We start from the raw sequence: 27318 nt of genomic DNA on the forward strand, positions 1-27318 counted from the left end.
TTCATTATATCTACTAGACCCCTATTCGGACATATTTCTGTAAGTTACAGGTCTACAATTTAAAAAAAAAAATTTCATGAAAACCTGTAACGCTTTTGGTACAGAAATCTAGACATCAGTGTAACGCCCAGGTGGTTAAAGACACTTTTAGAGCTAGAGTACAAGTTCTGTTTTTTATTTTTTGATAAATAGACCACCAAGAGTCTTGAAACTCCATGCTTTGGAGAGGCATGTAGAAACCTGATAGCACAAACTGCACTTATAGTGTAAATATTTCAACCATAGGCTGTTAGTTTTCTGGAAAGGTAATGACTGTCCAATTCACGTAAGCGTTCATGCGGGAATAGGATACTTTTATCAGAGAGCTAGACAGACAGGGTAAATGTACTTTTATAAAAAAAGAATGACATCCTTCAGTGGCTGTTCTCGAATCCATTACTTGCAAAGCTTTATGGTGAGAACAGCTGGTGTAGCCAAAACAGCTGTTTACTTGCAGTCCCAACATAGAAAACTTCTCTTCTATGGTAATACTGGCTAAGTACAAAAAGGATTATGAAAAATCAGAAAGAATATTTAAAATTGAATAAACTATGCAAAAGAACAAATTGGGCAAATGTATGAAATTTGGTATGCCCAAACAAAATGCAACTTTATATAATCAACAAAATATAAAGCCATAATATCAAAATCTATTTTATATATATTTTATATAACAATTTAAAGTGAACTTTCTGTAACTTAAATCTGCTAAAATAAAGTTTAAGCATGTCACAATATACATAAATATTATTAATTAAAAAAAACACAATTTTTTTTACATAAAAGTGCCTATTAAAACCCTAATTAGGTGACTGTGCTCCAGCTGAAAAGATACCATCATTCTGCTGCAGGAAGAAATTGTAGCTGTTGATGTCTATCATTTGTTGTGCACTGGTTGATTGTGTCTTCTTTGACCTAGCATTCATTCTAGGAAGTAAATGCCAAATATGGATTATATCAGAACAAAAATTGAACTGTCCTGATAAGAAAAGCAAAAAAAGGTATTGTAAATGGGAATACTGTGATCTACTTTTAGTTTATTCTAGTAATTTTCTGCACATACTACACCCAAATATTAACTGATGGCTAAAAAATGAAGGCACCAAATAATGCACACCTACACTATTTTTGGATGCTCTATCTTTTCATTTAAATCAAGTACGTAATAAACTAAATATTAGTTCTATGCAATGTATCACTTAATTAGTTTTAAGTGTATGTATGGTCTTGTTTTTAGTAGAAGAGGGTTCAACCCCTAAAATTTCCACTTTCCATCAGTGACAATAGTCTCCAGCTAAGGTCTAATCCTCCACTCTATCCAAAAACTAAAAACTGCCATTACATACACTTTTTCAAGTAAAACAAAGTCTAGTTTTTCTAAAGGTTCCCCACATAGTGTTATGATTTTGTTGAGTCCAATAAACTGTGCTGTTATCATTTAGTCAAATGCCCTTGAGCATTCTTCACTGGAGTGGATAGAAAGAAGGATCCAAAGGCCAGTTCAGCAAATGTGTTCAGCTTTTGTGTTATAGCTGGGAAAGGTGTATTAAAGGTTTTTTCCTCTCTAGGGTTGTAACAGAAATTACAATGTTCTCTGCAGCCTGTTATAGCCTGGTGCACCACCCAGCACTTTTCAGTAACCACCTGGCTGTTTTTGGGTGGTGTTTGAAAAGTTTAGTAACAATACAGGGGCTGCCACCTGCCTTTCTTCCCACCCAGCTTAAATTAAAGCTTTCCTAAACTCAGAGTGTTTTTTTAAGGGCAGCACCCTTTTTAAAAAAAAAAAAAGTGTGCAGCACCTCCCCCATAATTCTTGATTGTTTAGGCGATCAACAATGAATGGAAGCGCAGAGCCTCCTGAGATACCTATGTCACGCATCCTGGGAGGCTCTTGGCTGCTCCTTCTGCGCATGCCCAAGCATCTCACCAATAGAGAAATAATTGCCGATCTCACGCAAGCACAGTGAGATCAGCAAGTTTTTTCCCATTCTAGGTCACCCAATCTCGCGCCTGCGCAGAGCGAGATTGGGTTACGTTGGAAGAGGAACATGGAAAAAGAGAGGAGAAAATGGCGGCACCTGGTGCTCTCTCTGCGCCGGACCAAAGACTGCTAACGGGGATGATGCAGGACCCGATGGTAGAAACCACCCGATGAATAAACTGATCTGCGAGATTGAAGGTAGGTGTGATTTTTTGTTTTGGGTTAGTTTTGGGTTTACTTCCGCTTTTACTTCTGGGTTGAACACTAAAGTGGGTGCTGTTTATGGGTTTCTCTGAACTGTGGTGCCCTTCGGTACACACAGAGGCTTTTGTATGAAGGTTACTGACGAAACACACAACAAGAATGCACTAGCATTGTGTTTGAAATGTTAGGTTGGAACAGTGGTCCACAAGCATTGTTTATTGATCCATCTGGGTCGATCGCTAAATGACCGAGCAGGGATAACTGCTGTCCTTTCCCAGGAAGGAGGATGAAGTGGGGTTCCTCTCACTGGTCCTTCTCTCACTCCCTTCCACAGAACTGTACAGAGCTATCAGTAGCATACTGCTTTGTTATACTTTCACTGGAGATGATGAGGAAAGATTGTGACAAAAATATATCATGTGCCCATAGCATTCAACTCCCATCTACACAAACCTTTAAGCTAACATACACACAGAAATTTTCTGGAAATCACAATATATGAGTCTTTAATTGCAAAAATCATTGAACCTATAGGGGGCAACTGACCAATCACAATTTTAGCCTTTTTATCTCTAACAGAAAATATCAGCTCTGTGGACAGAAAGCATTTATTAGCAAATGCTACATTCCAGAGACGTTTAACTGAGGGTATCATTATCCACCCAGAAAATGAATCCACAACCCTTGATGACTTTTTAAATCTGGTCTTAGATGTTGATAATGGTATTTAGGGAATGCAGTGCCTTCCTGAATAAAACATATCACCTGTTGAAGTGTTAAGTGTTTAACATCTCAAAAGAAGGCTGTACTGCTCAATGAACTTTAAGGAGTATAAATGAAATCATGCCATGGAAAAAAAACATTCTTTCTTAAAAAAAGTATGAACCTGTTATAATAGAAATATGGCTCAGGTGCACAATTTGAAGGCCATATCAACATACTTGTTGAGCTAGGTGTGGAGGAACCTAACACGTTTTTTTTTGTCCTGGCCTGGCAAGCTCAGGGCACATAGCCCGTCTTTTTCTATTTCAGGATTGTTTTTTGGTATAGACTTAAATGTACTATTAAAGTTTAAAAAGATTAAAAAAAAACAACTCTGCTTAAATTTTATACCAGTTATATACTTGATTAGATTGTCATACAGGAGCTTATTGTTAGTTGAAATAATAAAAGGAGAGCATAAAGCTGCGTACACACTTGCAATTTTTGTCGTTGGAAAGGATCTTTCACGATCCTTTCCAACGACAAGGGACTGCACGATGCATGAACGGTGCTGTACATACAGCACCGTTCTTGCTCCATGGAGAGGGGAGGGGGAGAGCGACGGAGCGGCACCTTGCTGCGCGCTCTCCCCCTTCCCTTGCATTAAAATCAGTCGTCGTCCATTGTCCGTGGATCCGCCAGGACGGTTGTTCGGACGATGGACGACACCGACTGTACACACGGCAGATTTTTGCCCGATGCCGATTATCGGGCGATAAAAATCTGACGTGTGTACGGGGCTTTAGGGTAAGGTGATGGGGTTTCAGGTCAGAAAAGTGTTATGTTGAGGTGAAAGGTTAGAGAGAGGTATGAAATATCGATATATGGCTGCAAACATTAAAATTGTTGTTAGCACAGAAATCCAAAACAGAACAAATACTTCCTGCACACATTCCCAAAGGAAAGAATCATTTGTATCTGCATTACCTGGCTGCTCTAATTGCTCATAGACATTTGCCATTGTATTATATGAGGGAAGCACACTGAAGCACTTTCTCTAGATCAATTTAAATGTAGAATAATGATCTGAGAAAGGTTTATTTTTATCATAGCCGCCAGTGCTTAATGCATGAATTGCTGGAGATCAAACTAAGAGTATTTTCAGATAATGCTAGCATGCTCTCCAGGGCTCATTTTGTGATAAGGGATTACACAGTGCATGGCATTGTTCTTTTTCCTATACGTCCTTTTACATCATGGAAGCTGTAAATCAGAAGGCTCTGCTTTCCAAGGTTTCTTTGCTATAAAATGTGCTTCAGGGTTCTAACTGCTGAGAACACTGCACAGTTCATTGTATTTTGTAGCTAATGGGAACACGATTTCAAGGGACAGAATTCAAGTTTAAAGTAAACCTATGTAATGCTGGGGCTACCATTGTTAAGCCATACCTTACAGCAATTTGATGCAGGAAAAAGACCTTTCAGTAAAAAAATGAAAATGGACACAACTTTATCACCCCTCCACTATAAAGAAATCATGTCCGGAATAACAATCATCAGTTAGATTGACCACTGTTTGATCTATACATTGCCCTAACATCTGTATTAAAAAAATAAACACAATAAGGTAGAAGTCTGATGAATTAAGTAGTGCAAAAAGTAGTGTGTTTATAGAAGTCTATATAACAGGCCGGAAAGGGACAGTGGTTACTCCTTGTGACAGTGGTTACTAGGACAAGTATTCAGATTGAATATTTCTAAATGGAAACACATACCGGTAGGTTCTCATCTCCTCCTACTCTCATTACTCATTACTGAAAACTAAAAAAATGCCTTTCGTCACACAACCACCTTAACAGCTCAACAGCGGCTTCATTATCTTCTAAATACCCTACTGGAGCATACATACAAGAAAGTCATTATCTGCATACCTATCCCAGGTTAGTACTTTAAAGTATCGATGCCAAGATATCTTGTAAAGAATAGCTCAGCTATTCGCACTCGCAGTTTAAAAACTGGTAACAACAGTATTGCCTTACTCTACATCCCTGGTGCCCAACTATGGGTATTTGATACTTGATGATGATTAATGATGTAGTGAGGACCCCAGCATGTCCAGGTATTCTTTGGGATTCTAATTGCAGTGATCTTAAGCAGTCTCATATATCATATACCCAGTGTTTTATTGTCTTCTGAAGCATAAATCAAGTGAATGGAGATTTGGATTTCCACTACGAATATATAACAGTACCTCTATTCATCACTTTTTAGCAGAGAACAAAATCTTTTCCCACTTTTACAAATTTTGTGTTATAAAAGTGTTGATGGGGTTTTGAAAAGTGGAGAGCATTTTCTGTTGGCTTCTTTTTTTTACTGTAGACAAACAACTAATTCTCCTTACTGGAACCAGTCAGACCCAAGTGCCACTAAAGAAATAGTCCAAAAGCATGGGCCAACTGAGCATGTCTCGGGCAGTAATACATTTTGTTTAGGGGCCCATACATGAGAGAAATGAAGGACTGTTAGCTATGCTAAGGATTCATATCACTAGTATAACTGGCTTGGGAATCACTGTTATTACCTGGACACAGTCAAATATAGCTATACTACATGGGTGATTTTTCTTACAACAGTCTACAAAACAGACTAAAAGCCAACAATCAATCTTAATCAGCAACATAAAATACATTATGCCATTAGGAAAACTGGTCTACAATGCAGAAAAACAAGGTCATGTGCGGTCAGACTCATGTACTAACTGTAAATTTTACATTGATAAATGGGGAACTGTAAAACATGCAAGAGCCAAAGTCCGTGAGGAAAAATTATTGCACAGCAAAAACCACACTAGATATAAAAAAAAAAAAAATAGTTAAAGTCCAAGGGGAGACAGAAAGGGAATAGTGGGAATCGCACTACTTTAGATAATTGAACTGTGCTCACTGTCATATTTATCTGTGGTTATGTGGTATAGTCCATAAAGGATCAACTGTACAATATATTTCATAAATAACACACTTAGCAAACTATAAGTAATTCTTCTCACTTTTCAGTTTTTACAGTGCAGTGCAGTACAGATTTCTGTCTGTTTTTATGTGCTACCCAATTCACTGTAAAGAAGAGGGACAACATTGCATCAGAAAGATGGTGTCTATGTCATGCAGTATAAGACACAGCAAGGAACTTTCTTATAATGATAATGAAACCTAACATAATTAATATCATCTCCTCACCTAACTAAATATTCTCGTATCATTGTGTATCCAATAAATTGTGTCATGCAGACATGACACTTTAAAAGTAACTTCACCAAAGCCATTGGTGGGTTATGTAGCAGGCACTTGCAGCATATGACATTTAGAAAAGGTCCCTTTGGTGTTACCAAGCTCCTAGACAGGCCAACTGTTTCCTGGTCAAGCTAGGTGTCAGATCCAGCTGGGTATACCTTGCCCCAATGAGCAAGACAGATGAATGGTTGAGGTTTAGCCAAAAGCCACTTCTATAGTAATCAGCACAAGCTGTCAAACAAAGAGAATAGGCAAATACAGGCAGTCCCCGGGTAACATACGAGATGGGAACTGTAGGTTTGTTCTTAAGTTGAATTTGTATGTAAGTCAGAACAGGTACATTAGTTTAATAAATGCAATTAGGACAGATGTTTGTCTCAACCTATTTTTAGGCAGCGTGGTGTCAATTACTGTATAAAATCCTCAGTGTAAGTTAATCAAAAAAAAAAAAACTTTATGGAGCCCAGACAATACAAGCCTTCTGGAATAAGCTGTGCTTTGATATGCAAAAACAAAACAACTGCCGAGTTTGTCTTGGTCAATAAAGAGTTACAAAAGGCTGCAGAAAGAGCTCACCCCTCTAAGATCACCCACAACCGCAGCTGTGTTTAGTAAAAGATTTCTTCTGCAAGTCATGCAAACCGCCCCTCCCCCTCCAAGCCTCCATCCTGCACAGGAACAAGCAGGGAAGCCCCGTTGTATCTAGGAGAGATCCCTATGTGGGATGTCCTTAACCCGGGGACTACCTGTATGTTAAAAATGAAAACACAAGAAGGTCAGGGTAGGCAGAATTTAAGCAAGCCAGAGAAAGGCAATAATAAGGTCAGTCTGAAAAAATAGAACGTTTAACTCACAAGCTAATACATTCTAGACAAATAACTTAAACGTAGAACACAATATTCTTTAAAAGAGAGCAAAGCAATCAGCAAGTGTTTTTGATAATGAATATGTATAGTTGAATACAACTATTCTGGACCTGAAGGAGAACAAGCAGAATAAGAAAAAGAGTACCAAGACTAAAAAAAGAATTAATCCAAAGCCACACAAGAGAAAGTCAGCAACAAGAGTTATAGAAGAGAACTATTAAAAGAATGTATTAGGATGGACTCACCCACAACCAACTGCTAAATGCCCTACCTGCATTCCATATGACTTATTTCTAACCAGCTTGAACAGATGACCACACTGATGATAAACCGGTGACAAAATTCTAAAACTTTAAAGACAAATTGAAAATTTGGTCCAAAGCCAATTCCCTAAAAAAATGTAAGCAAACATGGGTGGAGACAGGAAACCTGTCACAATTAACAATTGTTAATTGAAAAAAATGCAAAAATGTCCATTTGTACCTTCAGAAACAGAATCCTGATGGCAAGGGATGTATGTAATATGATATGCGTACTTGAAAGAATGAATCTACATTTCTAGAAAGTATACAATGTATGGAGATGGAGGGAAGCCAAATTATTCGCATTAGCTTCTGACAATATGCTGTCACATGACTGGGGACTTACATTTCACCAGGGACCAGCTGAGAAGAAAAAACTTCAGAGCATGACTAACACCTTGTGCAAGAAAGTTAAATGAAATGTAGTTTTCACTGCCTAAAGATATCAAACCAGTATAGTATGGCCTTTTATTATTCAGCTATAGTTATGACCCCATACAGTGCATTCCTTGTTGGACATAGCAGATTTCCTCACAGAGACAAAGCAATAATTCCTTCACATGCTTCAATCTGTGACATGTAACACTGCCAACCTCAACAAGTACAGTATATACAGTCACGTGTAACAATATAACAATAAATTATGAATTAGAATACAAAAAATCTCTTTGACTTTTATTATCATTAATAATCCTTATTGTAAATGTTGTGTTCAGTTAGTCGCAATGAAATTTCGATCATGAAGAACCCAGGAAAATTAGTTGAATGAAGAACTGAATTGAATGGTTTTGTAACTGTAATAACTTTGTATTATTTATATTTATATTTATTTATTTATTTTTATTTATTTATTATTTATTTATATTTATAAATATTTTGTATTAGGGTTAGAGTTAAAGAATATTATATATGTACATCATTTTTTCTTTTGACATGTTATACATACATTTTTCAATGAGCATCAAGTAATTGGCCTTAAAACATCTGAAAAAGTCAATTACGAATGAAAAAAAAGCAAATATTACAGCAGCAGGAGGGGGATGTTCCACGAGGAGGGCTGGAGAGCATGAATCATGAGTCTGAAGTTGGGCTTTATTTGCTTTCTAAATGTATGAATGCTGGCCTATTCTCATCCAGTATTGCTTCCTTGCTGTGATGGAGCTTTCCCAGCCATTTCACACACATCCCTATCTGCCAGTAAGCCAGCCCATCATAGTAATGAGCCATGAGAAGAATGGGCAAGCTCCAGCATTACCTGGAAGGATCAGAGGTTTGAGAGTTTAAAATGGACTAGAATGTATGTGTTCTTTAACCACAAGAAGAAATCACCTCCACCTCTCTATAATATATATCTGCCTTAGTATGCCTTTACTTTATATGTCCCAGCATTTATGTGCTATCAAGTGTAGTCATTTTAATATTACTGGCTTATATTAACAATTATTTCACTAAAATTGAAAGTGTTACAACTAAAAATACCATTAAACACAAAGCAAGAAGCTTTTAAGCAATCATGGCTATTATAATTTTTTTTACAATCTACCATAAATAGAAGAAACCAGTTTTAAATTGATTTAAAAGATCATCTAACAGTATCCATGCTTTAGGAAGCCCCAGTAACATATCTGATGCAATATTAACCAATGGGGTTTTGGTTGTCTTTAGGTTGCAGTTAACAAAGTGCAGAGTATACCATGACAAAGCGATCTCTAGTATCCCTAATGCAGAGGCTGTTGGCTGTATGAAATAAAGACTCACAATGCTATTCACTAGCACTCCTGCAACTCTCCAGAGACATCTGCCTTCCATTTTACAGTTTCAATTGCCATAGCAACAATTAGAAATCTTCCTGGAGCAATGTGTTTGTATTCAGTTTCCAAAATAATCTGTGGGTTGAGGTTTAAACAGATCAAAAACCAGTGACCCTATTCCACTAGCATGATTCTACAAAGCAAGCAGGTAATGTGAAATAACTTGTGATAAGCAAAGGAAGACAAGGCTACACTGAAGTAGCTTTCATTCAGAAGCAGGTTTTTGTCTCGTGTTGTGTTTGTCCTCTTTTAGTTGATTCAGATGTACTGATTTAGATCCAGGTTTATTGAAATGATTAGGCTGTTAATTTGACTTCTGACGCTCTTATCTTTCTTCAAGCATAATTGTACTTCCTTGTTCGGACTCTTGTAATGGTTGTGCTTTGTTATTATTGATGACTGGTTTAATGTGTTCATGATTGTTAAAATCATACGTCCTTTCCCCTTTTTTCGTGTTTATTCCTTACGTTTCTATGTAAAACTTGAAAATGTAATACAAATATTGAAATATACAAGAAAAGGCTAATAAGAGTATGAGCTTTCCGGATAATACATTAAAGCAGCACAATACATTAAAGCAGCACTCCAATAAAACAGCTAAAAACATTACAACCCAATAAACCCTTGTGATTACTGTAATGAAGTTACAGTGCATATACTGTTTTAAGCCTGCTTTTGTTTAGAGCCACATTCTGAGCTGCTGCTAGGTTGAATCTTTAGCTAAAAATTAAAAAATTGTGATCAGGCAGGCCTTTTATTGCAGAAAGGACAGGCAGTGGGCTTGATTTTTTAAAGCTCTTTTAGGCTGGAGAGGATACACTTTCATCAGTGAAGCTGGGTGATCCAGCAAACCTGAAGTGGATTTCTTTAGTCATTTGCTATTTGTTAGCAAATGTTTTCAATCCTGGACCAGATCCATTCCAGGTTTGCTGGATCACCCGGGTTCACTGATGAAAGTGTATCTTGGAGAGCTTTATTAATTCAGGCCTAATGTGTCTTCTGCAATAAAATAAACATACCTGCCTGACTGCAATTTTTGTAAATACACTCACCTATACCTGTTTTGTCATGGGTGCCCCCTTCTTCTTCTCTTCTGAATATCGGATGTTCAGCAATCTTGATTGATTGGTCGGAATAACATGTTATACAACTCCTGTGCATGAGAGTTCATTTTGTCCCAGTAGCCTATGGAGGATGCTGGAATACTCGGCAAATCCCAGCAATATTAGTTCCGCTTTAACTACTATTAACCACTATAAAAATTTGGATTACTCAGTTTAAATGTATGATGGGAGCAAATACTTTTTTTCTGGCCTAAAGAGGAACTAAACTCAGAAACGTCCAAAGCAAAAAAAAATACACCTACCTTCAATCCGGCAGCGAAGACGATCGGTCCAGAGGTCACTTCCATCTGGTCCCGCGTTGTCCCGGTACCTGTCTTCAGGCCAGCGCTCCAGTCGCCGACATCTTCTCCTCTTCTTCCGGGTCCTTCTTACTAGGTCACCTGACCCAGGCGCTAGATCGGGTGACGTTGTTGGGGAAAAAAACTTGCCGATCTCACTGTTTTGACGAAAGGGCTCCTTCGGGCATGCGCATAAGGAGCACCCAAGAGCCTCCTGGGATGCGTGACATAGGTATCCCGGAAAGCTGTGCGCTCCCATTTATTCTCGATCACCTAGGTCAAGGGTAGGCAAACTCGGGCCTTTAGACCAGATACGGCCTAGCCAGTAGTTTGTTCAGGCCTAATGCCCCCCTGGTCCATCGGGCCTAATCCTGGCTGGCAGGGGTTGGCAATTCGTGGCTTCTTAGTCGCATGTGGCTCTTGAGCCTCCTTGTTATGCCTCCCTTCCCTGTTTACCGCGGCCTGGGGTAACACTTTCGCCGCCGGGGTAAGGCGACATTCCCTCTCCTCCGTATGCATTGCGGAGGAGAGGGACTTCCCTTCAGGGGTGTTCCCTCTCCTGCGTATACATTGCAGGGGAGAGGGATTTCCCTTCAGGGGCGTTCCTGGTGGGAGGCGAAGTCATCAGCACGGGACTTGAGAGAGAGTCCAGCCTAGTGTGCCTTCTTGACCTCCTAAAATGGCCTAGTAGCCAAAAAGTTTGCTGACCCCTGGGCTAGGTGATCGAGAATTAGGGGACAGTGCTGCACTTGAAAAAAACACACACAGAAGTTTTACTTAACATAAAAAGGTTGTCTACCCTTTTATGTAAAGTGAAAATTCTGAGTTTAAGTACGCTTTAAAACTGGCTGTGGTAACCAGATAAATGAGAAATCTCTATTGTTTCCCTTGGAGATATGACCGCAGTATGATGCTTCTATTTAGAGCTGAAGCATACATATTCCTGAGCAGTGAAAAGTGGACATGGTTTAGAGTGCGGCTTATTAGCTTGGTGTGGTATACAGTGCTTTTAGTATGTCTGGCTATGTATCAAGGTAAACTTCAAATCCAACCATTTATAGCTGCTGGTAGTAGGTTAAATATGCAAACAAAAATGATAAACTAAAAACTTTAATATATGGATGAGTACCTGATTACAAAATGCTCTGTAATGCAGAAGGTAAGTGTATTTATTTACTTTCAGTTTAGTTACGCTTTAATTTAGAGAACAGTCAGCTTAATTCTTCTTTAGTGAGACCTTCTATATCTGAATAGGTTATTGTACTGTGAATACAGTACGTATAAAGCTTATTGGTATCTGATGTGTGTTAGTAATCAGTTTTGATCCTGGAGCCAACCCCCGAATAGTACAAATAAAACTGTTGTTTGTGTATAAAGAATACAACAGAGAGAGAAAGAGAGAGGGGGGGGGGGGGGATATTACAAGTATACAAAAATTATATAATATAATGTAATGGAATGAAATTTTACAGTCTTATAGTAGCACATTTGTAGGACCCTTCCTCCTTCTGTTCATACAGTGAAGGGGGTTCTTTTTTCTTCAAAACTAGACATTAGCATCTATTTGTGTTGATAAATCTTTACAGTGCTGCTGCCTGGTTCACCCTGACCACTATACCACCACGATCCAATATAACTTATAGAATCCAGTGACGTGAAAACTTTCTTTATGTACACTTTACCACAAATAAAAACTGAAGCACTTTTTATATATATGAGACTACACACTAGCATCACACTAGCATGAATGAAAGAACATATGACAGCACAATCTGGAATATATAGGAATAAACTGCAGATGTATTATGACTACCGTAATGCTCAAACAGGTTTTAAGCAGTAACCACCAAAAAAGAAATGCATGAGGTTACACAGCATAATCTCCGAAACGAACGTGGTATTCATACAATCTAAGAAGCATTCAACAACTACTGTAAAATATTTGAAAAACCTTTAACCAACATAAAATCAGAACACAAAACAATCAGCTTGTCTAACCAGCCATTTTCGCCCATCGCAAGCAGAGGTTACTTACTATTTTATTTGTGACCAAGCATCAACAAATATTAGGTTTCCAAACCCCCTGAGGAAGCTCAGTAGGGCGAATCGCGTCGGGTATTAGGGGCCTAACTTACAGCAACACATTTACCAACACAAATAGATGCTATTGTCTAGTTTTGAAGAAAAAAGCCCCCCCCCCCTCACTGTATGAATGTAATACAGAAGGAGGAAGGGTCCTACAAATGTGCTACTAAAAGACGTATAAATACATTCTATTACATTACTATTTTATTTGTGACCAAGCATCAACAAATATTAGGTTTCCAAACCCCCTGAGGAAGCTCAGTAGGGCGAATCGCGTCGGGTATTAGGGGCCTAACTTACAGCATCACATTTACCAACACAAATAGATGCTATTTTCCAGTTTTAAAGAAAAAAGTCCCCCCCCCCCCACTGTATGAATGTAATACAGAAGGTGGAAGGGTCCTACAAATGTGCTACTAAAAGAGGTATAAATTCATTCTATTACATTGTATTATATAATTTTTGTATACTTGTAATAGAAAACAGTAAGTAGTTTCCATGGTTGCTAGTTCTGGCTCACCCTCTCATAAGCCAAGCTACTGTTCATTCACAGCCTTACTAGCCAACAGAAAGTCATGGGTGGGGGCTCCTATTGACGAAAGAAGTTCGACACTGCTTGACCATTAGTGCTAACCACAATTTTGGGATCCTGGGGTTTTCTAGTGACAAATATGCTGGTGCACAGGCTTTCAAACATGCCTACATTATACAAAATGTTTCCCCACAATGTCATTATGTGACATCCTCTGCACGTACACTTAAAGAAGAACTATAGAATAAAAATGAAAAATTGCAAACTGGAAGGCTAATTATTGCAGAAGGGACAGGCATAACATGTAGGATGTTGGGTATCCCTTCATATCACCAGCTGCTGGGAATGAATTACCTTCCGCATGTACTCTGTGAGTCCAGAAATAGGTCAACTTTGCAAATTCATCCAACTTTCATGGTTGAGAGTCTGACACTGCCTCCTTTGCCTTACTATTGCAAATATATAGAGGGGGTTTGAATACGAATAAAAATGTTTTAGCTTTGCTTTAGAAATAAAAAATAAAATATATAATAAAACATGAGCTCGGTTGATATGAGCATGTTACATGTTACGTTGTAACTTGTACATGAAAAATGGTGTACTGTACTACCTGTGCCTTCTTGAATGCAGATGTTAGCCTGCTTTATTAAGAGAAAAAAAACCTTAATTCAGAAGGGGATTCTATGAAAATGTTATGTATTTAATTTTCAGATTACCATGGGAAAAACAAAGCAATTATTTTAAAGCAGACTATCAACTATACAAAATAACAGGTGGAATACACACACATTTATTTTTTTTAGAATTATTTTAGCCAAAATAATGGCCATTCTGTTCAGACAGTTGGGTGGATCACAGTTCCTTGCCACAGTGCATAAGTGGCATGGCACAAGTGATACTTCCTCTTGCACACCATACAGTTAGTGTTTGCATACTGTGAAGTCTGGAACTAATTTCAAACTCTCAGCACAGGCACAAATTAAGCTGAACTTCATACAGACATAGAAAATTACTATGTACTCAGTTATGTATTTATTATATTAAGATCACGTTTCCTTACAAACAACTAGTATATGTACAAGATCCACTCTGCACAGCAGCACCCACAGATTGGGAGAATCGGGGGTAGCATTGATCACGCTAATCAAGGTTCTACTGCTGAGGATGGTGCTGTAAATCAGACTTTTATGTTCATGCCTATAGAAAGGGAATGCACAGGGATTACTAGGAACTAACTGTGTATGTATCTATTGTTCATGTAGCTGTTTGCCTGCCATGCAGTATTGATTTAAAAAAAACAAATGTGAATGTATTCCTATGATGTAAATTTATCAAAATGTTTATTATGGTTGGGGTTCCCTTTTTAGATTTTAAATTCACATCTTTTCCTACACACCAGCTGAAATTAGTTTGGCAGAGAAAGTGATAGCACTGGCCTGTATGGATGTCATTTTTACCCCTAAATCACTGCATTTCTAAATTATTGTCCATAGTTCTTTGGGAAAGCAGTTATAATATGCTGCTTGTTATTCCCTGGCACAGAACCTGCCTCCAGTTTTCTCGGATGTAGACTAGGGGTGGATAAACAGTCTTATTCTTGCCAGCACATGTAATGGGTGACCGGTTCTATAATGATGCAGGGTATGATAAATGTAAAGGTGATATTACATACATTGCTAAAGGAGTATGTGCAGTAGAAGAGTGTTTGGGTATTAGGGGGGCAGAATATGCAGTACAGGGGCGTGGAAAGTATTATAGCTGGAAGTATGTGCAAAAGTCTGTGCAGGGTGTTAAAGAGATTATTATGAATAGAAAAGGAACTGTGGAGGGTATTAGAGATTGCAATATGTGTAGGAGGAGTGAGCGGAGGGTAGTGTGGGCTGTATGTGCTCTATTAGACTATTTCTAAATTGCCTCATTAGTTCTCATTAACAAAAAAAATCTCTCACTTCCTGTCTGTATGACACGCTGTAAGTACACCAGAAAACATAATACAGCACGCCATACAGGTGACACTCCCAACAAATTTTAAGGTCCTAAGCAGGACATAGAAAAAAAGTGGGCTTTCATTGGAGATAAGGGCACAATACACCAATAATCCAGGCAGACTGCTAGAAAAGTAGTATCCTGGTGATATGAGCTCACCCAGGTACCAGCCACATCTGACAATAAACATCTCTGTTACAATTTGCAAAGTTGATCAAATAAATCTGAAATGGCATCAACTAAAAAAAATTTGCAGGACATAACAGAGTCTGCAGACTGCTAAAATGCCATGGTTATGTTACTTCAGTTCAGGGAAGGAAGCAGGATGTTATCATATCCGAAATTAGGAAGGTGTTGTGGGGGTGTAGGTGTGGACTGGGTATAGGCGAGGGCATGTTCTTCACAAATAGAAAGGTGAGCTCCACTATGTGACACTGTCCAGTGGGTATTAAAGTCAAGGATGTAAGGATGTAGAGGATTGAGCTAGCCATCCTGGGATATCGACTGATCAGCTAGAGCTTCTTACTCCAAGAGTTTTCAAGTATGTTTGCTCTGTTGTCCTCCTCTGTTGAAGGCCACTACAGTGGTCCCCACCTTACCCACAGGTAACTGGTGAAGAGGACCCTATGCTTTCTGTCGGTGGTCATTAAAGTAAGCTCCTACATTGGTTGCCAGTGAAGCAGATCCCACCCTTGCCTTCGATGGGAGGTAAATTGCACATGACGCACATAAATTGCATATGATGTCACACAAGCAAGTCTAGAGCACCCTACCATACAATGTAACAATGACCTGTAAAAATGCCCCCACATCTTCCATCCGAGACCAGTAAAGCATCCCCCCACTTTTCTGAGGAATAAAAAATTGCATCTGAGTATGTCTCCCGAGGCAATGAAGCAGATTCTGCCTCGTGTGTGTCACTGTGCATGAAGAAGCCACCACACATTTCATTGGAGACCAGTGGAGCAAACTCTTTCTTCTGTAGAAAGATGCACCTGAGCAAAACACCCAGGAAAGGTAAGTAGCCTCTGCTCTGTATGTCGTGGCAGGTGAATAAACCGCACACTTTCTCTTGGTGACCTTACATTGCCTCGTCTGATGGCTGAATCAGACCCCACTTCCACTGTGAGTTGTTTTCTCCCTCTCTTTGTACCACCCTTATCCAAAAAAAGTTTAACCTATCCTCCAAACCCCTCTCTTCTTTAACCCGAATCTTATCCCCTCACCCACTAAAATTACAATATACAATAATGGAAAAATATGTATTGGTTCATATACAAGCACTGACATACACTGACCACACACTAATACAGATGGACCCGCGGATGTACACTGACAAACAAATCCACTAGCAAGATGAATTTAGATGGATAACCAGATTAGTGTAGAGTGGATCACACACAGGTTATAAGATGAGGCCTACTTCCAGAACTATTTTAATAGTAGTAAATCGATGACTACCATCAAGTAGGTTAGCTTGGTGCAGTTTAGTGTAGGTCTTGCCCTAGAACAGTCTACCTCACTATAGTCGGCAGGCTTGTAATCATCTAGCCAAAAGTTGGAGATAGAGGAATAATTTCCTATACATGCTTTGTATAACCATATATTAGGATTTGAAAGCCTGTGCAGTCCCAGACTATAAATAGTAATTTGTAACAAATTCACAAAGTCAATTATTAATGGAAAGTGGTTGTAAATTTATTTATGCGATTGTAGAAAAATTAAATGTTTGCACCATGTGGAAATTAAAAAAAACACATTTCCCTATGTATTTTAATTAATGTTTTTTTCCTATAGCATTTTATGTTCTTAGGCAACCACATCTTTGTGATAGGATTTTTTGTAAGGTTTTCAATAGTGGTAATAAACTGTGACTAATGCTTCTGGGTGCACACTGCCAACGACTAGGCGCCAATAATGGCAAGAGGCTGTAGTCGCTAGGCATTTGCAAATGTCTGTTCAGGTATTTGCTTGTAGTTGCAAGTGCCATGCCTTTTATTTAAAAAAAGTGAACTAGAAGTAAACAAGAACTATACGGGGAACCCCAAAAGAAACAGGACTGTCCTCCATGTGGCTAGAGGAGGTTTGTTCCCTCAGTGCTTGTTCTCTCCTCCCTCGCCAGTCAGTAGCCAGGGGGACATCTCTGTGAAACAATCTCACTCCTCAGGCAGTGATTGTATTTAAATGCTTTTCTCCTTACCCAGTCGAAATTGTGATGTAAAATTTCAGGGAGCAAAGAACTTGTTTGAAATTTTGTTTTTTCCTTGGCAAAACACCAATGGAATCATTACAAATAATTAATATGGCTTTCAAAGAAAAAGCTCTGAGTCAGACGAGAGTTTTCAAATGGTTTTCGCGCTTCAAAAAAGTAAATTTAAGCATTGACGATCAACACCGTTCTGGACGCCCTTCAAGCAGCCAGTACAACGAGAACAGGTCTTCTGTCAAAATGTGCTGCACTGAGCTCCATGTCAGTCCTGCAGCTTCTGACAACTCGTCAATTGTGTAACTGGGGTCTTCATTGATATTTTTGCAGATTTTTTCAATGTTCTCGAACTTAATCAAACCCCCTCCACTCACGGTCCAGCCACACGGAGGACAGTCCTGTTTCTTTGGGGTCCCCCCTCGTACATAGGTTGTTTTACATAGAGTAGACACTATGTACTTGGCACTTTGACAATCCAATCATAAGCACACAAAATCCTTTTTGTTTTTTTCCCTTACATGGCTGGTTGTTCAAAGTTAACCTTAATGTGGATTTTAAGTGATATCTATCTTTTGCTAACTTATAAGTACAGGCTTTCATGACCTTGCTTATGTCTCTTCCTCAAGGGTTAAACAATTTGGTAAATTGTATAACACTTGGGGATGGTACATAAGGAATATTTCAAAAGCTTTTATCCTTTTATGCTTCTTGCTGATTGGGGGGATTGGCTCTAACTTAACCAGGGGGTCTGCTGGAAACTTTCATGCAGAAAACATGCCCCACTCTGCAGCATGCTGGTGTACATCAGACCTTTCTAAAACTGATGCTGTTTTAGAAAGAAAACATACTGTAAGATATTGAATACCTTTTGTTTTGATGGAATACCTGGAATGAAATTGAGGGATTTAAATTGGAGATTTTTTCGGGTTTTAAGTTAACCAAGAAGGGGTATCACCTAATCTCCAAACATATTGATGGGCAGCACAGTGGCTCAGAGGTAGCACTCTTGCCTTTGCAGTGCTAGGTCCCAGGTTCGAATCTCGGCCAGGACACTATCTGCATGGAGTTTGCACATTCTCGTCGTGTCTGCATGGGTTTTCTCCCACGTCCCAAAAACATGCTGTTAGGTTAATTGGCTTCCCCTCAAAAATTGACCTTAGACTACTTTAATGACATATGACTATGGTAGGGACATTAGATTGTGAGCTTCTTTGATAGGCAGTTAGTGACATGACTATCTACTTTGTACAGCACTGCATAATATGATGGCACTATATAAATGCTGTGTAATATTAATGATATTGTATTGGTCGATTTTTACCATGATACAAGCCTCTACTACTTTCATAAATTATTGCTTTTGTACTGTTCCAGACAATGCCTCCTTACTCCTTAGGTTACCACTATAACCATTACCATAAATGCAATTTCATCCAGCAGTAACTCTCAACAGCAATTAAAGACTTGACCTGTACATGCTATCTATCTGCACTAGTGTGTGCATGCTAATGCAGGTTGCAAAAAAAATACAAAAAAATATTTTTTGACAGTATGTATGTATATGGTGATGGAATTTATTCTGACTATTGTTCTTTAGTAAGAGGATCATGCAAAGGGCAATAATCAATAGTAACCATATTTCATTAGTTTTAGTACAATAAACTTCCCTGGAATGACCTTATGTGGGTGGTGTTAGCTCTCTTTCACCCAGTAAAAGCTGACAGGTGTGGAGTATGAATGGGCACATGCCTTTGCAATGGAATGAATTCCATAGCTGGAAACCACACTACACACAGGACTCTATGGAAGAATATGATCACCTTGAGCATTAAAGAGCCACAGTTAAATGATCAAATTTAGTAATTTGTGTGATTGCTTTGATCACACACATAGGGTAAGAGTGAAAAGCATAAATAACAAAAAAAACATCACTGGCCATAAAAATTGAGAAAAAGGACTAGTACATCATGCAATACCCTAATCCTACATGAAACACTACACATAGCAATAGTGGATGGAGAGCGGCCCTCCTCCACATATGCTGAACACTGCCAAGGCAATATTTACAGCACAAATCAATAGGCACCAGTAAATGGCAAGCACGTGACAGGCAAAAGTGCTCTGCTACTACAAAGAGGACAATGTAACCAAGAACAGTATGTTTCATCTGTACCATCAAGCTATATCCTTATTTTAGTTATTTCCCATCATTACAATTCTAATATTACAGCATTCCATCATATAATGGTTCACAATGCCTAGTAAATGAATAGAAAAATAAATGCATAAAATCATCACACCATTACCCAAGACCAAGATGGCCCATCCAGCTGTGATTTAGCTCGTTCGATGGCTGCGGTAGCTGCACGGTGAACAAAATGACATGGATAAAATAAATTCAGCATGGACGGGGGTCTCTTTATAAGTCACTTCCCTAAATCCAATACGCATGTTGGTATTTTCCATATCAAATAATAGGAGGTTGCGATCTTCATTGTTACAATTAGAATAGATTTGATGTTTTCAATGCTGCTGTATACTAAAACTGAAATAAGAATTGCTGCACGTGACTGAATAACATATTGGCACAAGTCTCTGGGGATGTCTTCAGAGGAGAATGAAGGTGAGGCCCAACCCAGCCTTGCAAGCGCTACTATCATTAGCAAGCCCACAAGTGTACACGCCGCATCACATACATGATGATATGTTCAAGAATCAGGAAAAATAGGTAAGATGTTAGAAAAATGGTAAATGCTATGATAAGCAGGTGGAGAATCCCATTGCACCACAATGATCTCCATTGTAATAATAACACAGTAGAAAAATAAAGGACAGAATAGGCTCACCATGTTGAAGTCTGGCAGAGATGGAAGCTGAGCAGCCCAAATCCTGAATCCATTTTGCTTCTGCTGCTGACAGGATGAGGAACACATCAGCAGCTGTGCCTCTGTGATGATGCTGAGGATGGCTGGATGGCAGACAGGACCCCTCCCTCCTCCTTCTATGGAGGCAGAGAGAACATGAGCTCATGGAGCCTGCAACTGCAATCTCCCTCCCTCAGTTCCTATGGAAACAAGGCTGTCATTACAATGGGAGAGTGCTGTGTAGGTGCTCTGGCTTTTCCTTCCAGCAGGGGCTGCATGGTACCATTATGGCCTAGTGAGTGGAAGATGCTTTCCAGAAATTATAGTAGATGTGCTGATTGTCTGGCTGCTTTATGAAAACAAACATAACATAAGAAATGGCTGGATTGTTAGCCATGGATAGTATAGGATTGTTCCTACATCCACATCCCGGCATACTTTAGAGGAATGCTGGGCACACATATTACAACAAAGAGGTTTTGTAACCATTGTAATGCCACGGAAAACACATTGGCCCGCTACTTGCCTGGCAGTTTTTTTGGCTTTGTGGACTCAATTATTTCTGTGTTTCGGAATAATTATGCAGATCAGAATCAGATTAGGAATCCTGACTTCCCTCTGACCTTTTAACTCGCATGCTTGTTGTACCAGGTAAGTGACTAAAAAGATGCCAGGCAAGGTCAAAGTTTATATAAGGAGAGCCTAATGGGAACAGGTTTTCTCTTTAAGGATACAGGCACTTTAAAAGAAAGTGCAATGACCCTTTTTGTTCCTTTTCCCTGACACATTCTTCCCCATCACAGATGCACACATTTATCTAAAAAATCCAATGGGCACAGAAAGCTTTTTTTTTTTTTTTTTTACCATCCAGAGCTGCCAGTCCTGTCATGGCAATGCCTGTGCATTAGCGGCCTATGTACACTATGTACACATAGTGCCATTCTATTCAATAGAGGGGGAGGACGAGTGAGTGGCACCCCACTGTGCCCTCCTCTATTCTCCTCAAAAGGAGCAGAATGAGAAAAATAAACACCCCTTGCAATGTCACTAGGTACACAGACTAGAAAGAATCATACACAAAATGAACAATCCTACAAATGATTTATTTACCACCACTTTTCCTATATATGGGATTATTAAAAATAAGAAAATCAAATAATTCAGTGCCTTCATATGCATTTGTATAATCAATGTTGGATGTTGGCTGTCATCTCATTGTTTCTTACCTTTGGTCTGGAAATACGTCCCCCAGAGTGCTGACTAGTGTTTTGGGGCTGCACTGGGGGGATTGTGGAGTAGGCTGTGATCCCAGAAATTATGGATTCTCTGATTTCTGGAGTCTCTTCCTAATTGCTGGGTAGTCAGGGGGTTTTGCCAGGCAGAAAGGTATAGTGTATGTGGCTTTGGGGTTCAGTCTTAGGTTGCTGGAAGGCAGGGAAGTTTGGAGTTAGGGTGCAATGGTAAGGGTACTGCACAAGGTTGCAGTATCTCAGACGCCACTAATGTCTGGGGTGTTGGGGTGCAGTGTCAGTGGTGCTGGGAGGCAGGGAGCTTTAGAGTTAGGGGTACTAGGTTCTTGGTAGGCCTAGTGCAAGAGCTATATCCTGTAAAAGGGGGTCCCGATACTTTGAACTTTTATAAATAAAAAGGTACATTTTTAAAAAATAATTTTGTATGTTGTGAAATGTGTTTGTGTGTTTTAATAGGAGTAATTGATTTCCACCAGGGAAGAACAGTATTAAGGCCTATTTACACTAGTGCACTGCGGTAACATATGGCATAATGGCAGACCAATGCATGACATGGTAGCCAAACTTGGTGCCAGGCGTGATTTTTATTCTGTTTCAGTGTATTAGACCAGCGGTCGCCAACCAGTGGACCGGGGCTCTGGCCAGTGCACCGCCGAGTGGGGTCAGAGGGAGGACCCTGCTGGGGGCACACCGGCCAGATGCATACAAATCACCGGTCAGATGCATACAAATCCCTGGCTCAGGGAAGTGGGCAGGCCATGTCCCTGGACACAACCCGGCCCCTCTCCCATTGCAGGCTAAGATCTGCGATGGGGAAGTAGGCGGGGTTATGCCATCATGACCTCACTATTTCTCCCTCTTTGAGTGACACCCTGCTCCCCGCGCATAGGCAGTCAAAAGCTAGTAATTTTAAAGGTCGGCGGGACCAAAAAGGTTGGAGACCACTATTAGACAGCCTATGAGATTATAACCCTAACCAAACTATTCAACCTCCCCCTCTCTACTGGTATCTACCCCTCCGCTTTCAAACATGCCATAATTCTCCCTTATCCCGAAGAAAAAACTAGACCCCTCCTTATCTTCTAGCTATCGTCCTATCTCCCTTCTCCCATATGTTTCCAAACTTCTTGAGCACCTTGTCTACAAAAGATTCTCTAATTACCTGAGCTCCAACTCTCTCCTTGACCCTCTCCAGTCTGGTTTTCGAGCTGCCCACTTCACCCGAAACAGGCCTTACTAAAGAGGCCAATGACCTCATCAGAGCTAAGTCTCAAGGCAACTTTCTCCTTGATCTCTCTGCTTTTGACACTGTTGATTAACCCCTTGTGACACTGCTCTCTCTTGGTTTGCTTCATATCTAAATGACTGCTCCTTTCAAGTTTCTTTCTTTCACTCTTCTCCCTGTTGGTGTTCCCCAAAGGTCAGTCCTTGGACCGGTTCTCTTTTCTCTGTACACCTTCTCTCTCGGTAGTCTCATCTCCTCCTTGCCTTACAGTTGCCATCTGTAGGCTGATGACACTCAAATCTATCTGTCCACCCCTGATTTGTCTCCTTCAGTCCTGGATAAGGTCTCATGCTGCCTGTCAGCCATCTCATTATGGATGTCTGACCTATTCCTGTCCAAACTCAGTCTGGATAAAACAGATAAATCTAAATCTACCCAACATATTCCTGACTGGTAACAACTGTTATTTGTCCCTCTCCTCAGGCACGTTGTCTTGGCATCACCTTTGATTCTGCCCTCTCATTTACTCCCCATATTCAGAACATTTTCAGGTCCTGTCACTTTCACCTATGCAACATCTCCAAAATCCGCCCCTACCTTTCCCCAGAGACCACCAAACTCCTCGTACACGCTGTTATCATCTCTCATCTGGACTACTGTAACATCCTCCTCTCTGGTATTCCACTCTATCCTCTACAATCTATTATGAACGCTGCAGCCAGACTCATCCATCCTTCCCACCGTTATTTTTCTGCTTCATTTTTTTGTAGTTCTTCCATTTCACCTTAGAATCAAAATTCAAGCTCCTGTGCTTTGCCTTCACAGTTCTTGTCCCACTTACCTTTCTGAACTGTTAAAAAATTACTCCCCCAGCCGCTCTCTCCGCTCCTCCAACTTCCTCACTCATAACCTCATCACACGTACGGCTCCAAGACTTTTCTAGAGTTGCCCCAACTCTCTGGAATGGTCTTTCTCATACTATTCGGCTTGCTCCTACTTTCTGCTCATTTAAAAGAGCACTCAAAAGAGAAGAAAACCCATTTTTTCAAACATGCCTACCCATCTTCTTCTGTATTTTGAAACTGGCCCTTTGAAACTCCCCTCCTTTTGTGTGTTAATTACTCCACCTCCTAGATTGTAAACTCTTCGGGGCATTGTCCTCCCCTGTGTCACTGTCTGTTTTCGTCTGTCATTTGCAACCCCTATTTAATGTACATTGCTGCATAACATGTTGGAGCTATATAAATCCTTTTTATTAATAATAATAAATATAGCCAGCAATTAAACTATAGAGTATATTTACCAATTCAATAATACACTAAACACTGGGTGCTTTTTTGGTAACCACTGCCTTTGTTTATTGCTTTTAAAATGTTTGTAAACCATCTAAATTTTTTGTTAAAACTACTTATAAGAGCTTAGCCACCACAGCTCAAGCTCTAGAAGACCATAACTGGTTGGGTTGCCCCATAGTGAAAATAAAAGCATACCTGAAGTTCTGGACATCTTTCTGCAAACTATATAAGTTAAGTCACCTATAAGTAAATACAATTGGGATGGGGGGGGGGGGGGGGTATTTTGAAACAGCAAGGAAGCATAGCCAAATTAAAACTCCAAGGCTGGCGTATTCCCTCACTATTCACATAAATGAATGACCATAATGCAACTCATGTTAATGTGTGATATAAAAGAATTACATGCAAGTGTTAAACACACAGAAATGGACTATCCAGGCGTGTTTGGGCCCTAACAGTACTGTAAGGTCCTTTGGTTTAATCAACTAAACAAAAGGTTAGAACCCCTACCCGATGTTTGCTGTTGTCTGTGCTTTTGCTGGTTAGATATAACCAGTCTGTTTGTATAGAGTTGGAAAGTGATAAGACTTTGGTCATCAAAGATATAATATGCCTGAAAGGTCATCAAAGTTTCCTGTGGCATTTCCAGAACAGAAAATAAAAATGAAATGGGACAGAGACAGCAAAAACTAAAACTAATAGCAGGTTCAAACTTTACTTTATTTATCTAGAATTAAAAAAATGTTGGCTATAGATACACGTTATCTTTACTAATCGAACTACTCAATGCTAGTCATCATTTTTCTAGTGTTGGTTGTGTGTTTGTATTGGGCCTCATCTAAAAACCTATGTGGGATCTACTCTGTGTACCCTACCTTTTAGTGTAAACACAGCTTAATGTCTTCTGTCAGTTTTGGGTGTTAAAATTTAGGGGCTAGGAGTCAGAATGTTAAATATTAAGAGATATGGGGGTGGGGTGGGGGTTCATAGTTTATGTGCATTTAATTTAGGTAGCCAAAAATGCAGGGAAGGGACTTTAGTTTTAAGGGGAACTTTAGACTGAAGAAAAAACTTTGTAGATAAAACAGTTTGGTAAAATAAACCTCTCTCATTCAATGAGGCTATTAGATAGAAAAGGCATGGCACATTGGAGTGGCAATCATCATTGAAAATTCTATCAAGAAATGAGCAGTTATACGCATTTTTGCATCAAACTCAATGCTCCATTTACACTGTTTTGGCACTTTTTTTAATTGACCCACTTTTAGATGTAAAATGCACCTAAGAAATTGGAATTATACTTTTCTTACTTCACTGTTCTGCATCGAACTCCTAATAGATTCCTGTGGAAAGCAGCACAGGCTAAATCTTTCAAGTAGACAGTACAGTGTTCAGTCCATTGCTAAAGTGACAGAAAAGTGTCATATTCACAGCCTAGGCTGTGTGGGTGAAAAATAAGTGTATATATATATATATATATATATATATATATACTTGTAATGATCCAAAGACAGGTGTGAGTTGAGTAAATAGCTCAGTGAAAAACAACCATAAAACAGTTACCTTTCGATTATAAAGTTTGAAACACATCAGATACTAACACTTCTAAAATGTTAGATAAGGCACGATTTAGTATAGCAGGTCTCTGTGACAATTTAATTAAACCATCTCCCTCTACAGGTCACTTTTTAGATTGCATTGAAGAAAACCTGTATTTTGTACCACATGCTATATATCATTTATTTCACCAAAAATTCAGCATGTTTTGGAACGCATTGAGAATGCAAAATGCAACCTGTTTAATGCATGTGATAAAAATGCTCTGCATTAACAATGGAATTAAGGCAGTGTCAGCACCCATGGAGAGTTGCCCTTTTTTTTTTCAATAAAACACTTTTGCAGCTAATTCAGTCTGCATGTAAATCACTTCTAAGTCTAGTGAAGTGTCTATAAACCAAAGGAGACTGGTCCTACGTAAATATCTATTCTACTACTGACAACCTATCTTCAAAATATCTGACTTCAATGTGCAATGTACTTAAAATGCACTGAATTTAAAGCATTAGCATGACAGCTGGGCCACTTACCTTTTCAATGGAGAGCAGTAAGGGGGAATCATTTGAAACAACTTTTAGGTCTAAGGAACCCCTGCTATAATTACAGTATGCATGGCTCACAGTACATTAGTATGATGGGAAGAATACCTCTTACACTGGTTGAAAGAATGTCACTTTTACAGATTAGTCTCAGTTACATTGCCCTGAGAGGCACAATTTGCTAATTGACCAAAGAACCCCTAGCAACCTTTGAAGGAGCAGTAGGGTTCCATGATAGAACTCTGGTTGAGAAATGCTGCTTTAGAGATTTTTGGATGTCATCATTGTGCTGCTCATTGGTTTCTTATATGTAAGCAAATCCCTGCTTCTAAATCTCTATACCATAACATATATGACATGACAAGCCCCACCTTTTTATGTGTCACCCCTAGGTCATTTACAGTGCTGCAACAGGAAAAAAAAAATACTTGTAGGTACTTGGTTATCCCTATTTGCTTCTGGCAGTGAATAGGGGTGCAGAGATGTGATGAAAAAGTAAGCCACACATTAAAATGAACTTACTGATTTGTCCTGCATGGTCAAAGCATTGGTTCATATTAACTGCTTATATTGTCAAAGGTTTTGCACTGCCTGCTAGAATAAGTATGTCCCCAAAAGTTTGCTTCATATATTCTCTGTACATTTACAAGGAATATTATTATTAAAATACATGATTTTTTTTTGACCAACCGCTTTTGAGACAATCTCTGGTGGGAAAATTATAGTTTGATTAGATTACACAAGAGTAGATAAAAGTCCATTGCACTGTTCCAAAGCAAACAGCTTGTTTATACAAATGAGTAAAGACCTTACTTCATCCAGCAGCGACACTTTAAAATAGGCTTTCAAAAAAAAAAAAAGCCCTTTATTGCAGAAGGGATTTGATTTGTTTCCTTACACAATAAAACAAACTTACTTTCCTGCTTGCAATCTACAGCTAAATGTAAATCAGCTCAGTGCACAATCCAGGCATGCCCAGGGTACATGAATGAGCAAACTTCCATTTGCACGCACAGGAATTATGTGATTTTAGCTTAACCAATGAAGATGGCTGAAGTCCCAAAGTTAGAGGAAGACTGGGTGAAGATTTGGCACCTGTGAGAAATGAGAGGTGAGTTTATTTCTGCTTTAACCTCCCGACCGTTAAGCCCGACCTTGGTACGGGCTAAAAAAAGTTGCTATATTG

At 39.2% G+C, this 27318-nt stretch overlaps 1 protein-coding gene across 2 annotated transcripts in view; it reads right to left on the reverse strand.

Annotated features, from left to right (window-relative positions):
- Nucleotides 1-20615, reverse strand: part of JAKMIP2 (janus kinase and microtubule interacting protein 2) — an 83668-nt gene extending 63053 nt beyond the window's left edge. Inside the window, exon 1 of one of the 2 annotated variants that reach the window (XM_072400932.1) lies at nt 20249-20615. The gene's annotated coding sequence lies outside the window, so the exon portion shown is untranslated. The remainder of the gene's footprint in view (nt 1-20248) is intronic. The other variant, XM_072400933.1, reaches the window with a different exon arrangement.
- Nucleotides 20616-27318: the final 6703 nt, after the last annotated feature.

The sequence above is a fragment of the Pyxicephalus adspersus genome, chromosome 2 (genome assembly GCF_032062135.1).
Source record: "Pyxicephalus adspersus chromosome 2, UCB_Pads_2.0, whole genome shotgun sequence".
NCBI classification, from domain to species: Eukaryota; Metazoa; Chordata; class Amphibia; order Anura; family Pyxicephalidae; genus Pyxicephalus; species Pyxicephalus adspersus.